General features: G+C 43.7%; 3 long non-coding RNA genes across 4 annotated transcripts; all 3 read left to right on the top strand.

The window, feature by feature from the left end:
* Positions 1-6,804: 6,804 nt before the first annotated feature.
* Positions 6,805-8,793, top strand: LOC139834312 (uncharacterized). Its single transcript, XR_011750083.1, has 4 exons — positions 6,805-7,176; positions 7,267-7,411; positions 7,828-7,946; positions 8,746-8,793. It is a non-coding gene; the product is annotated as an uncharacterized lncRNA (long non-coding RNA).
* Positions 8,794-9,334: 541 nt separating this feature from the next.
* LOC127334202 (uncharacterized) lies at positions 9,335-10,550 on the top strand. 2 transcript variants are annotated; one of them, XR_011750084.1, is made up of 4 exons: positions 9,335-9,378; positions 9,444-9,524; positions 10,012-10,385; positions 10,456-10,550. It is a non-coding gene; the product is annotated as an uncharacterized lncRNA (long non-coding RNA). The 2 variants fall into 2 exon arrangements; XR_011750085.1 differs by lacking the exon at positions 9,444-9,524.
* Positions 10,551-10,692: 142 nt separating this feature from the next.
* Positions 10,693-14,859, top strand: LOC139834311 (uncharacterized). Its single transcript, XR_011750081.1, has 3 exons — positions 10,693-10,884; positions 12,169-12,975; positions 13,064-14,859. It is a non-coding gene; the product is annotated as an uncharacterized lncRNA (long non-coding RNA).
* Positions 14,860-15,069: the final 210 nt, after the last annotated feature.

The raw sequence follows: 15,069 nt of genomic DNA, 5'->3' as shown, positions 1-15,069 counted from the left end.
TCTTCGTTCGTGGTCTGCTCTACAAAAAGTGGCGAATCGCGACCTGTTTATGGAGGTTTGTAGACGGTTGGAGGCTACGGCGAGGGATACTTTTTCCCAACATTGGCGGCAACATAATCTTTGGATCGAGCGCCATTGGTTACCTAGGCGTTTGCACAGTTGCTCATCATTGATACGTACATCGCTTTTTTAATCCTTTTAGAACTTCTGGTTCCTCAGACTTGGACGGCTATGTGCATCTTGTTATGCAGAGGCTGGGTGTAATTGCTTATTTTAAGTAATAAAAGCGACCATTAAAAAAAATCTAGACCCATTTTAGTATCTACATACATCCAAATTTATCTAAAGTTGAGACATCCTTTGATGAGGTCCACTCTATTGCTACTGATCATTCCATTAAGGCTGCTAGGTATGTGGTACCAGCTAGACGGCACATTATTTCTCGTATCGACAAGGAACGTCCATCTATTTCCATTGGAGAAATTTCTATTGAGATTGCACCAGCGGATAAAATAGAGCCCAAGTTCAGAACGCCGTGTCGATATATAATGGTGGGTGCAGTTAAAGTTCAAGTTTAGAAGCCAAATCAAGTACTACAAGAGTTACAAATATAAATTCTATTTTGCTCCTAGTCTTTGTACGTGCATAGCAGTAGCTGGGCACTAGTTGATCTCTAGCATGCACGTACTGGTATTTTTGCATGTCCACGCCGAGATGTAAAAGGCTGGGCGTTTTGTTTTGCTATTAGAGTTTGATTAGTATACGAAATCCAGCGTAGGTGTTTTGGGCCTAGCCCAGGTTCCGTTTTCAACTACTAATAAATATTAGGTGCGTCATGTAAACCCTAGACAAGTTTTTATTGAAATAAGAAGTACCAGAAAATCGCCATGGTTCGGCGGCCAAACTCTGCGTGTGTTTTCAGTTGAAGAATCGATCTGGTTTCTGTGTTTCTTGGCCGGAGGATTGAAGGCGATTGAGTCGCGTCTAATCTGCTGCCGATCCATCAGGGATCATCCACGTACTTCCTTGTCGTGAGGGTGGACGTGTTGTTTTTATTGGGTTTGCATCTGGTAAACCTAATTCTGGAATTTGCTTTGCCTGGTACGTACTAGTTTAATAGATCGTAAAGGAGCTGAGTTGCTGGTGCTATTGTTGCTTGATTGAAGTACTGCTTCCGTTAGTTGACGTGAGAAAGGAATTGGAATAATTCAGTTGTTGTGCTTAGATTTTGTTCCTGGAAAGATCGCTAAATAATCTACGGCAATCTACGCCGTATCATCTTGGTACTCAGAGCAAGGTTGTTCACAGTTCGGAATTTTTTTTTCTCGCGGCTGTTTCTAGTTTGATCTTGTTCCGTTTTTGAGATGTCGCTGCACGAGGATTCTGATCAGGACGGAGATGATATTCCTTGGGGTCCAGAAGTAACTGAAGATCTGCGTATCCACTTGACGTCGATCAAAGACACCAATAAAAACCTTCGCAAAAAGGTTGTGGATTTGTCTACACATATTGCAGGTGTCGAGGACAGGCTTAATGTGCGTTTGACGACTAGTGATCGCGAGCGTGATGACAGTTTGCGAGTGGTGACAGAGAGTCTTAATCGGTTGACTGCAGTTGTTCAGCGTCTAGAGGCAAGGGATGCGGCACCTCGGCAATCCCAGTCACCGCAACGCAGGCAAGGTCAGTCGGGTGAAGATTTTTCTGATGTTTCTGATGCTCGTGGAGGCCATCGACGCCAACCACGTCGAGGTGTTGAGGTTCGCCATGCTGCTGGCCAACGGCGCAACCAAGGTGGTGACGCTGCTCAGGAGGATGGTGGTCTTGGTCGCATAAAGGTGACCATACCGGAGTTCTCGGGACGTTCTGATCCGGAGAAGTACTTGGAGTGGGAGATGCGGGTGAATCAAATTTTTGATGGCCATAACTACTCTGAAGAAAAGAAGGTCCGTGTTGCATCCATGGAGTTTACTGAATATGCTCTTGTATGGTGGGATAATAAAAACCGTATAGGGGAGAGACCGGCAACATGGGTTGATATGAAGCGTGTCATGAGGGAGGTATTTGTTCCTGCATATTACACTCGACAACTTCATAGCAAGCTGCGTCGTCTTGTGCAAGGTACGAAATCAGTTGATGAGTACTACAAAGAGATGCAAATATTGATGATCCGCACAGCTGTACGCGAGTCCCCGGAGGCGACCATGGTTCGGTTCTTTGAGGGGCTGGAAGAAAAGATCCGCGACCGTGTTGATTTGATGCAGTATAATGATATACATGAGCTACTTCATCAAGCGGGGCGCGCTGAACGTTGGGTTTTGGAGAAGCAATCTGCGGATATTCGTCCAAGTTACAATAGTGGGAGGCGTAGTTCTTCTCATGTTGATGATGGTAAGTTTAATGCTAAACCGGCTATTTCTTCCAAGTCGATGAGCATTGAACATAGCAAGGTAGCTGCTGCATCAAAGGAGGTTTCTCAATCTGCATCAAGCACATCTCATCATAGCAATATTATATGTCACAAGTGTGGAGGAAGAGGGCACATAATGCGTGAGTGTCCAAATCGAAAGACGATTTTGCTTGTTGACGATGCATATATTTCAGACTCTGAAGATGAGATGCCTCCACTTGAGGATGATACTACAGATGATGATGGTACTGCCTTGGATGCTTGGCCTGCACTTAATGTGCCAAGTTTGATGGCGCATAAGGTCCAGCGTGATGATATGGTCATTGTTGAGCCCGGACAGCGGCGTAGTATTTTTCAAACTGCATGTACCATCAAGGGAGAAATTTGCAAGCTGATTGTTGATGGTGGCAGTGCAAGCAACATGATTAGCAAGGATGTTGTGGAGTCTCTTTCTTTGCCTACATGGGAGCATCCGAAACCATACTATATGCAATGGATCAATGGTGTTGGCAAGTTGAAAGTCACCCATAGAGTGAAAGTTCCTTTTGCCGTTGATGAATATACAGATAAAGTGGAGTGCGACGTTCTTCCTTTACATGTTTGCCATCTGTTATTGGGACGTCCGTGGCAACACGATGTCAACGCACTTCATCATGGGCGCACAAACAGGTATACTTTTATGCATAAGGGTGAGTTCTATACTCTTCTTCCCAAAGATGCCAAAGATATCAAGTGTACCGTTGAGGTGTTTAAGAAAAAATCTGCAAGACATAGGTCGAAACCGAGGACGGTTTCCCTTCAAGGGAGGGAGGATGATGAGGTCCACTCTATTGCTACTGATCATTCCATTAAGGCTGCTAGGTATGTGGTACCAGCTAGACGGCACATTATTTCTCGTATCGACAAGGAACGTCCATCTATTTCCATTGGAGAAATTTCTATTGAGATTGCACCAGCGGATAAAATAGAGCCCAAGTTCAGAACGCCGTGTCGATATATAATGGTGGGTGCAGTTAAAGTTCAAGTTTAGAAGCCAAATCAAGTACTACAAGAGTTACAAATATAAATTCTATTTTGCTCCTAGTCTTTGTACGTGCATAGCAGTAGCTGGGCACTAGTTGATCTCTAGCATGCACGTACTGGTATTTTTGCATGTCCACGCCGAGATGTAAAAGGCTGGGCGTTTTGTTTTGCTATTAGAGTTTGATTAGTATACGAAATCCAGCGTAGGTGTTTTGGGCCTAGCCCAGGTTCCGTTTTCAACTACTAATAAATATTAGGTGCGTCATGTAAACCCTAGACAAGTTTTTATTGAAATAAGAAGTACCAGAAAATCGCCATGGTTCGGCGGCCAAACTCTGCGTGTGTTTTCAGTTGAAGAATCGATCTGGTTTCTGTGTTTCTTGGCCGGAGGATTGAAGGCGACGTACTTCCTTGTCGTGAGGGTGGACGTGTTGTTTTTATTGGGTTTGCATCTGGTAAACCTAATTCTGGAATTTGCTTTGCCTGGTACGTACTAGTTTAATAGATCGTAAAGGAGCTGAGTTGCTGGTGCTATTGTTGCTTGATTGAAGTACTGCTTCCGTTAGTTGACGTGAGAAAGGAATTGGAATAATTCAGTTGTTGTGCTTAGATTTTGTTCCTGGAAAGATCGCTAAATAATCTACGGCAATCTACGCCGTATCATCCTTTTATAGATAGAGGGGGTATTAGTTATTTTGTTGAAATCACTATCAGAAAGAAATGTTTGCATGGCCAGTTGTGCTAGACGAGAGCTGACCATCAATCTATACCTACTAATAAAGGACGTAAGGTTTCTCCCCTTATTTTCGTCCGTTTTTAAATTGCCTATATTTATCAAACGAAATTACTGTGGTCGCCACCGCATATGGTTCGCTCGTACTGATCATACCCGATGGCTCGCGGTGTGGGTTCTTTGTCCGCCGTGCTATCTCTAATCCTTCCTGGGCCCATCTCAAAAAAATCTCGCCAGGGTCACCGTCCACGTTGCTGTGTTTATTTTGGCCTGGTATGCATTCATGGGCCGCAAGCTCCTCACGAAGTGCGTCCGGTCCAAAAGCTACCATAGCCACGGGATTACCTCAATAGTCCCACCTCGTTATATTAGTAGAGTTTGACCGGCTTAAATACGTCAAAGCTTCTTGGAATTAACATGCCACCTCATTAAGATCCGCTGATTAGAAAAGTAATTTCCCTATATTACAATGGGACAGAAGTTGCTGGGGGCGGCTGGGGCGGAAGAGATTGAAAAAAAAACCGAAGGTTGGAGCATCTCCAGTCGCGCCAAATTTTGTCCGGCGCGGCCCGATACTTTTCGCCGCCGCCCCTCCCAGATCTTCTCCTCGCCGCTCCAAACAATGTCAACCTCGTCCTCCCGCAAGATCGCCGCGGCGAACGGCTTCGGCCGCGGCAACCTAACCATGCCGGATGACCGCGAACGGTATTGGCGTCCAGCCACCGCCGGGCACGGAGCAATGGAGGGAGCCGCGAAAGGTATTGGCGTCCCGCCGCCGCCGAAGCCGGGCATGGAGCAATGGAGGGACGGCATCAAGACCCGGCGGGCTCAACTCACCGCCCAGGAGCGGGCGGATCCAACATGGGGGCCAAGGACAACGACGAGTGGTGGGCCACGTACTTCAAGGTCAAGTACGACGTCGAGATGAGCAGCACCATCGGCCTCATCGGCGGGCCGAACAGCTGGAACAAGGACGGCCGCGCCCTGTTCTGGGGTGTTCCGGGGCGCACTGTCGACAACGTCATCCGCGGCATCCGCAACGGCGCTCCAAGGTTGGAGACGCCCCCCCCCCCCCACCGCCAGCGTCTCCTCGAGGAGGACCACCGCAATGGCAGCCGAGGAGGACGACATACTCTTCTTCCTCAGGACCGGCCCGGTCGACGCCGTCCTCGTCGTACCGCTCGGCGCCGTACACCGTCCCAAACGGGAGGTGAAGGAGGAGCCGGCGACGCCTTCATTAGCATGGCAAAACATGGCATGGGTGATCTACGGCAAAATTAAATGGAACCGGGATAAGAGAAAAACAATCCCGCACAATTCCATATTTAATTAGGTGTTTCACTATTTACCCAGACCCATGAGATATGCGATGCGGCGCAAGACGCCCGTCAACACGAGGCGTGGCGGCAGCGGTAGCCGGCGGCAGCAAGAGAGGCGTGGCGGCGCCCTCCTCATCCCGAAGCCAGAGGAAGCATCGCAGGCGGCGCTGCTGGCAGAGTACGAGCGGCAGCAGCGGATCATCGCCAGCAGCAGCGACCCCGAGGACTGCCCAGGGTTGCGGGCGGCGTGCTTGGCGTCGATGAACGACAAGGACGCCTGGAGGGGCGACATCGACAGTGGCAGCAGCGGATCATCGCCAGCAGCGGCGACCCCGAGGACTGCCCAGGGTTGCGGGCGGCGTGCTTGGCGTCGATGAACGACAAGGACGCCTGGAGGGGCGACATCGACATGGCGATCGCCATGTCCATCCACGACTCTGGCAAGCCGCTCGTGGACCTCACCGACGACGGCGCAGGACCAAGCGGCTTGGTGAAGGACGAGCCCGTCGACGAGCCCGACGAGCGCGTCAAGCAGGAGGTCGTCACCGACGACATGTACGACTTCCGCCTCTGGCCGCCGCAAGTACTTCTAGATTAGGTTTAGTTTAAATTTAGTCAAATTTCGTTCGAATCTATGTAAATATATGCCAACTTTGGATGAATCTATCGAATCTCGCTTAAGTTTAAAATTTTCGAAATTTTATTTGGAGGACGCGACTGGGGAGTGACGTCTCCCAAACGCGGCACGAACGAAACACATCCCCAAACGCTCAATCCGGCACGGTTTGGAGAACGATTTGGGGGACGCGACTGGAGATGCTCTTGAAGCACGGTATATAACGAAGCTGCACATGACAAATTTGGCTAGGTTGAAAGGAATCGCTCGAGGCGGAATAGGATGATGCTGAGATGTGGCGGGGAATCGAAGGGAATTCGGATGTTCAGTATCTAAAGGTATATAAACGATGCCCCCCATAGGGGGCTTCACAGCGAATGAAGCATGTGAACCATCGGATCTTTACAGTGGTTGTCAGACTTTGAATCTCGTCCGTCTATTCTGGAGCAGCGGCACTTCCTGATTGGCTATGGAGCACCTTACCACTAGAGAAAGCCATGCAACATCCGTGTCCTACCCGCCTCTGATTGCATTTGGGTCCCATGGCCGGCCGGGTCCACGGATCAGTCTCTACGGGTCGTTTCAGTTTGGGCTCGCTAGGCGCGGCCGTGGAAAATATCTCTCCGCGCGGGGTAGATCGGGCCTTTCCTTGCCAATCGCCGCGCTTGCTCTCTTCCCCCAATCCCCACTCTTCTTCCAGTCGCCGTCTCCTCCCATCCCGCTCCCGTGCGCGTGCGGCTGCGGCCGCCGCCAACCCCTCTTCCTCCCCCACGTCCCTCTCTGGAGCTCCACTTTACGGAAGAGAGATGGACAAGGAGGCCAGTGGAGCGACGACATCGACCGTGCTGAGCAGCGCGCGGGAGCGCCGCCGGTGGAGCGACGACATCGAGGTCCGCCTCGTCTTCGTCTATCCTTGGGGATAGGGAGAGGATGCAGAAGGCAGTGCTCTTCTTGGTTGGTAGGAGAGGATGCGGGAGGAGGAGGACGAGAAGGGGTGAGTTCGCCCCAACCGCCTGCCAGCGAAGCCGACGGCCAGCATCGATCTCGAGCGACGCCGGTGACCAACACCCCCAGCCAGGTACGGTTCATGTTCATGCTCTTCTCCCTTCTTCCTTATGGCTGCCCCTCTCTGATTTTCCCCCTCTCTAATTTAACTTTGATTTTACAGCTAGGGTTTGGGTGTCCAGACTCCAGAGTACATGTCTTAGGGGAACCTGCATGAATACAGGATCATCTCAGATCTTGTTCATCCTGCCTTTTTCCTCACAGACTTGTCTTCCACAACGCAGTCTCCTCTCCACGACAGCCTGATGGTACTATCCCTATTCTCCTGATTCACCACCCAATCCACTCAGATTTGACTGTAAAAGGTTATTTGTTCCCAAATCAAGGACTTTGTCTGTTCATACCATGTGTGAGTTTTTAATTGGGGAACAAAAAGGAGTTCCTTACTACTTAATTGGAGGATATGAATTTGTATGCTAGATTGGTTGTATCCTCTGGATATTCATTGTGATGAGAAATAAGTGCGTACAGTTTGTAATATTAAATTTATTGCTAGGTGCAGATGCAAATAAATGACCATTGTATATGGTTGTAATCCCCCCTTAACTTAGGATTGTCGATTTTTCATATGGTGTACTGTGATTCCACCAGATCGAAGTCAGATATGTGAATCCCCCATATGGCGTACTATGATTTCACCAGCTTTCTGTGTGCACACATGCAGAGCTTGTGGGGGAGGAGAGCAACGGGCGCAGGGTACAACGAGCTCGCGGATCCGGGAGTACGTTCAAGGAGTGGAGCTTGCGCTCAGTGGGATGGTTGGCAACCCGCGTGAAGCAAAAAGTACAAGATTCTCCCTATTTTTTTATATGTCCTGTTTGTTGAATAAATTGCCATAGTGCAAGGAGTCAGGACCTGGGATAATTTAGAGCAATACTTCATAAAGCTACCAGATGGAACATATTTAATTGAAGAGTTTACTCGGTTGAACTGAATAAATCAAGGGGTGGCGCATTGGGACGGTAGCTTACTTTGTTTCCCTGGTTGAGGAGATGATGGTAGGTGGAGCATGTATAGAAGAGGCTTCATCATTTGTCAACTGAGTTTGTAATATAAAATCAGAACCTTAGCATCTGCAAACAGTGCATGAAGATTTACAGTTGCAAGGTATCTTATCGTGGACACATTTTTGACTTGGCTGATTAGGAAGTAAGTGAAAAATGGTTTCCTGAAATATGCACATTGCATCCTAGAAAGTTGTGAATAAAAATGTGGCTCAGGGGCTATAATTCTTGGTGTGAGCCGCTTTGAATACAAGATTTATCATTTTCATTTATCTTCAGCAGTGTGTAAAAAAATATTGTGTGATTAAGTGCTTTACCTCACTATTTATTGCATACTGATGTGCCGCTTTTTTGTCATGATTTTACTCTGTATAAAATTGTAAGTTGCATTTCAATAAACTCAAGTATGATTAGTTTCTTTTTTTGCCCATGGTGCACATAGTTCTAGGTTATCTGAGATAGATCCGAATGTATATTTAGGCTCAAGGATATAGCCTATTTCTATATTTAGGTTCAGTGACAAATCAAATCTACATGTACTAATCATTAAATAAATGGGGCCTGCCATCCTCTTTTAGGTTCCTTGCTGGTTCATTTTGTTGCGAGGGGTGCTCCCAGCTCAAAGGTGAGGCTTTCAAGAACCTCTTGTGTGATGTGATATTATTCTTTATTGCCAGGCTTTGGAAAATTATTTATTTACTTCGTGATTATTTTTTGCCCTAGATTATGCATCATATTTAGGTATTATGTCAATATAGAATCCTATGATACATGGAATTGTTTTCTAAGGTCTTGGTAGCATGAGCAGAGTAGAATTAGGTTGTCGTGTAAATCAAATATCGATTGCTACATCCTCCCTTTTGTTTTTGAAGGTATCACCTGAATTTAATTTCTTTTTTTATGATGCGCATATTTCTAATCTTAATGTGTACCAAGTCAGTTTGTCTAACATTATTTCCGAACAAAATTTCTCATTTGAAGATTGTTTGAATGATCCATGGAAATTAGAACCCATATGATCTCAAAGAATGTTTCTCATAAAAGAACCACACACAGTTTTGAGTTACCTGAGTGTTGTTGAAATTTTCTACTATGTTATGATATACTGATTTCAGTACTGTGTTCAATCTTGCAATAGGACTAATGCTAAATAATGGTAATTTCTATAGGCTAAACCATGAGGTCACTGCTGTTGTCATCACAGAGTTCAGGTATTCTTCTCTATTTCTATAGTCTTTTGTATGTGATTATGCATTAACATACTCATCTCTCCTAGGAACTTTTGGCAAGTAAATGTAACCTGACGATGTTCTCATATCATGTTGTCTGTCATCGAAGCTGCCTACTAATCTGCAAGGTGCCTAAACTAATAGTGCCATGTTTTGCGAAATATATCATTTGAGCTTGATATCTTTCCTTGATGTGGTCTGCTATTAACTGGGTCTCTTATTCTTGGCCATGTCCTTACCGCACTCTCTGCCACTTTCCTTTATGTTGTTTGCTATTAACTGGGTCACTTGATGTTGTGAATATACATTCGAGGTCGTATTTTTTAGTTATCTGCTTCCGGGATCAGATTTTATCAATAGACTAAATGGAGGGACAATTGCTTAGTTATGTTCCGTGTTTTTCAAATGCAGTTATGATATAATCGGTTCAGTAGAATTTTGGCCACCTAAATACCGTTAGGTTAATGTGAGGCATTTGCTTATTTGGTTCGCAGATTATAGGCTTAGCTCTTAGGTGCGAAAATTATCTTGCCATATAAATCCGGTATCTTAATTTCCCAATGCATATATTATAATATGCTCTCTTAATTCGTCTGACATGCCATTGTTGTTCAGATCCGATCATTGCCAGTGTTTGGGTGACTCGACACTGAAGCAGGTGGAGCAGTAGCGGATGGGGTTTTCGTGTTCATCAGAGGTTCTTCTCTCTATTTCAACTCATGCAAAATGTCTACTATTCACTCTACTTTTTAGTTTGTTCTATACATTCCCCCAACATGCAAAAACTCTGTCTAGGTTATTGTGTGGTTTTGTATTACTCTAATAGAAGCAAAGGTATCATTTGGACACAGGCATATTGCACACTATTTTCTTAAGAGTAAGCTATAGTTCTGTCTGATCACTAGCATTTTTGCCGCAGAGGTGGAGATGAGCTCGAACTGTTAGTGGTCAAACCATGGGAAGGGAGCAAAGAGCAAGGCCAGAAACATGTAAGTCTGCCCACACTGAATTGTATTTCCCCCGAGTGTTCTCTTCTTTATACCTGCATATTCGTTGCAGGGGTATGCAGATATCATGCATCCTCTCTTGGGAGAAGACCAAGAAAGCCACAGGGATAATCTGGCTTATTGAAGTAACATAGTGATATTTTTTCCCTACAGCCCGTGTATGTACTTTCACTCCTGGTCTGAAAGCTGGTGGAAATGTATTGGCCAATTATGGTCCTTCCTATGCAAGCCTCTAATTGTTATATATATGGATTCTCACTTTACTGATTCCTATAGATCAATTTTCGGCCAATCTAATAATCCATGGTTGGCAAACTAAAAATGAAATCTTTTTGGAATTTTAAATGATTCCAAGATCAAACGTTAGTGGAAGGTTCTGCGGTGATTAATTTCTTTTGTTTCTTCTTACACAGCTTCTTGCCTAATGAAGCAACTGGCATTAGTTTTTCTGTGGCGTCAACCTTATGTGTCGAGAATGCAGGTGTGCCCATCACAAAGCTTGCTCTGTACATATATCACATTTTCCTACTGGTGCGAGCTTTCCAATTTTTTTTTGAATCATGCCTTGGTTAAAGGCAAATATGGACCAATGCATTTTCTTCCTAAAATACTTCTCCTACCCGTGTTGATGGTCACATTTTTCCAATTTTCAATGATGTACCTAAGATACATAATCAGAGGTGTCATCATGGGCATCTGAGACACACTGCACAAATTCTCTGAAAATAAAGAATGTCGCTGCAACAATTCTTCTTCAACATTCAGTGTCATGGTTTCTTCCTAAAATACTTCTCCTGCCAATGTTGATGGTCACAGTTTTTCTTGCTTTCACTGATGTACTTAAGATACATGCCTTATAGGTAGATCATAAGGGTTGTTACACGATTAGTTTGTACATTTATCCAAATATAATCCATAAAAATTGATTCAAAAATCTGTATATCATCTCTTGTCATTTAACAGAACAATACAGTCTATCTTGATTGATCATTTGCTAAGATCATCATCTGTCCGTGTTTAGGATTTTAACATTTTCTGCAAATAATATCTGAAGTGGTCATACAATACCGTTGCATTATCTTCAATTTTATTCAAGTATGCCATTCCTCGCTTTTTTATCTGTCTACGTGTTTCTTAATCTGAATCCTTCGTGTGATGCACATATTTACACAGGAGATCATGCTTAAATCATGGATGCCTTATAGCGGACTACATAATCATGACAAGTAGATTTATTTATTTGTAAGACAATCCAACCAGTAGAAGACAATAACTTTCCTGTGTTTTGTTATTTGTTACCTTGTGCTCTCTTCTCCTGGTAGCATTTTTTTTGGCCATCGCCTCATACATATTTTGGTTGTGGAGTAAGCTTTACTTTTGTTTGTTTCGGGGGTGTTGCTGTCGCAAACTATTGCCGTGTTCATCTTTCTGGCAGGGTATTAAGCTTTCTCCACCCTATATATCCAACTGATTGTCCTTCATCATTTACCTTTTATGTTTGCATATGTTTGTATGCTCTGTTTCTAATAAGGTTTTTCTGCCGGCATTTTTGCATGTTTTGGTTTGGTTGAGTTCTTTTTATTTTATTCATTCCGTACCATGGGATGTTTGCTATCTACCCTTCCACTGTTCATGTTGTTGGATATGGTTGCTTCCCAGTGTCAGTATGCTAAACTAGCTGTCGCATCCACGTGAACTTCTAAATTTCTCGTCTTCTCACCTATGTGTATGGGTCATTACTGAATCTGCTGCACTGGCCATATAGATCCAAGACCTTGCTGAGCGCGTACACCATGCTCTGCATCCCACATTAGCAACCAGCCGTGGGCTCTTGCTCATGTGAGACAAAACAACTACTCAGATGCTATGTTGTTAATTATGTTTCTACCTTTGCCCTGTTGTGTGTACTTTCCTGATTTATGTTAGCTACTTATTTCCGATGCTTGGTGCAGCTACTTGACTTGTGTTACTACTTCTAATTCCTGGCTGTTTTGGATGAAAGTAACTATAGATTGGTTCTTAAGGTGATGTTCATCTTTATTTACATGATTGCAACTTTTTTTCGGCAGGGCCAAGGCCGTGGAGGCTCCAAATTTTTATTCAACTCACAGGAAACTTCTTTGAGCATGTTCTTCTAATTATATCTTTTATCCTTATAGCATTTACTTTATCAAACCAGCTAAGTTGATGCATATTCTTCGAGCATACCTATACATTACAAATATTGTGCTTTCTTTGACAGCATATGTCTATTCTACGCTCTCTTCAGCAAGAAATCCTGCACTGTATCCAAGAATTTGTTCTTCCTAAGGCTGAGTACCATCTTCGAGTTATGTGAAGATGCCAAAGTTTGCATGAGTGTATGTCGTTGTGTGAAAGGGCAATTTGCTTTCCTCTGAACTTAAATTGACACTGCAATATATAGTGTATTTCAACCATGTCGTCTTAATGATGTTTACTTTAGATTGATATACCTTAGTGTTTTAAATTTACCAAATGATACTCACACTGCTTTTGGCCGCTATTTTATAAGCCGTAGATTGCTCTGAGTTCCACGGGATCATGCGCTAAGGTGCACAACTAAATCTCTTGTCATTTAACAGCACAATACAGCCTATAGTCTGGTTCCTTTTACTAATAACGTTTTTTTCAAAATGCAGTGATAATGGATTTGTTCTTTTTTGGTGCATATATATTTTTTGAGATGCTTCAGACATTTTACTTCTACCTGCGTACATATAAATTGCAGTATGCTCATAAATCATTTGTTTTAGAGAAACCAAATTTCAGCATATGCACAATTCAGGTTAGTCGGTGTATTTTTCTTATGTTAACATTCAGGTTAGCCAATCCTCATAAATTATTTAACGGTGCCATATTAACCATGTTCGGGTACAACTGTTGAAGATCGATCATAGGGCGATCATAGGGGTAGGTGCCCCATAATTTTTTTATAATATACTGCCAGAATTTTTTTCTTAGCTTCTTGGGTGTAATGCGGTAGTCCATCATGTTGAATAATTTTTATTTGGTTGGTTCTGAGCCTTGGTGACGGTCTTGCATGATAGAACCTTGTATCCTCGTCCCCTAGAACGTGCCAGTTTACCTTGCCACATTGTCTTGCTTTGGTAGCAATAGACTAAGCTGAACCTTCAATTTTTTGCTTAACCACATATCCCTGAAGAAGCCCTCTAATTTCGTTAGGGCTCGAGACAGCCTATAAAGGGCCCCCAAGGTAAATTTGTTTGCATCCAAAATGTTTCCGTCAGGTTTTTCAGAAATTTCCTCCACCTCCCAATATTTTTTTCTCAGCTGTTTTAGTTTTTGGCTAATCCTTTTCGCTTTGTCTTTACATAGGGAATGTGACTCCAGGTTACAGTGATCAAGTTGACGAAGCCATTTCTGAATTTTCAATTATTTTCATACCGGAATTTTTTTGAGTTTGGGGCAGTTGGCAAAGCTTCAATTTTCAAATGACAGTGATCGATATGGGAGGATCATGAATATTGGATCAAGTGAAATCTTGAATCTGCAAGCCTCTAATTGCATAATTAAACTGGGAATGCAGCTGTGCCAGTACTTATATCCTCACCTGATCGGACTTTGTTAAAATCACCAGCGACATTCCAAAGACCATCAATAAATGGTTGTAGTATATGTCTGATTTCATCAAATAATTCATCCTGTTCTGCGTCCACTGTTGGCCCATAAACATAAGTTGCCCAGAGATGGAACTCTAAACTTTTAGATTGGAAGTGAACTATTCTTGGCTATTTTATTGCATCATTTAAATTTTTTTAGTTCCATACTATTATAATTTCACCAGCTGTACATATATATGCACAAATTTGTCGTGCATAGCAGGAAGGAAAGCACACTTTTTGAAGCAAGAAATGGGCTGCAATTTTGTCTCTTGTCGGAAACCAGCGAGTCACGAACTAACTCACTTTCAAACTGTGTTGTCATGATGGAATGGGGTTTATAGCAAAGGTAACACAGACCTTGACAAACAAGCAGACACTGAAACTGATGATCTGATGACTGCTACCACAAACTGACACCAAGCAACTGCAAACTGAAAAACTGCAACAACCACACTGGGAAATAAAAAAACAACAACGAGGCCATCTCAGCTCCATTCTCTACCCAGACCAAGAACGAGGCCATCAGCGAAGCTGCCCCTACAGTTCCAGTGCAAGAGAAGGAGAGCATTGTTGTTATCTCCTCCAACAAAGACGACAATAATGCTGACCACTGATAGGTAGGAACTTGAAAGCAGTAGAACCAAACCAGTACTACTAAGCTTTACACAATACAACAGGCACCTTAGTGTACTGTATAGATTAGATCCAACGTATCTGTAATGCAGCTCCATCCCTCTATTGTCATCTGGCAGTAGAAACATGTATTGACGTCAACATTATTCGCCATGTAATCCAATGTAAATATATCTACTAGCACCCCAACTTTGTTATTAGGGTTTCCTATATTGACTATCGTACCTCACATCTAATGACTATTCAAGTTTTCCTCTTATCTGACATCTAACAAGAAAAAATTGGCCGCGAAAACCTAAGATAATTTTAGACATCTAACAAATATCCAAGTCGATGCCACTATCCTAAAAACTTAAATTCCATCTACCACATTAATCGACTATAAAATA

The sequence above is a fragment of the Lolium perenne genome, unplaced genomic scaffold (assembly GCF_019359855.2).
Source record: "Lolium perenne isolate Kyuss_39 unplaced genomic scaffold, Kyuss_2.0 unplaced28, whole genome shotgun sequence".
Classification (NCBI taxonomy): Eukaryota; Viridiplantae; Streptophyta; class Magnoliopsida; order Poales; family Poaceae; genus Lolium; species Lolium perenne.
Note: the sequence above shows the minus strand (reverse complement) of the source record. Positions and strands in the feature narration are given on the sequence as shown.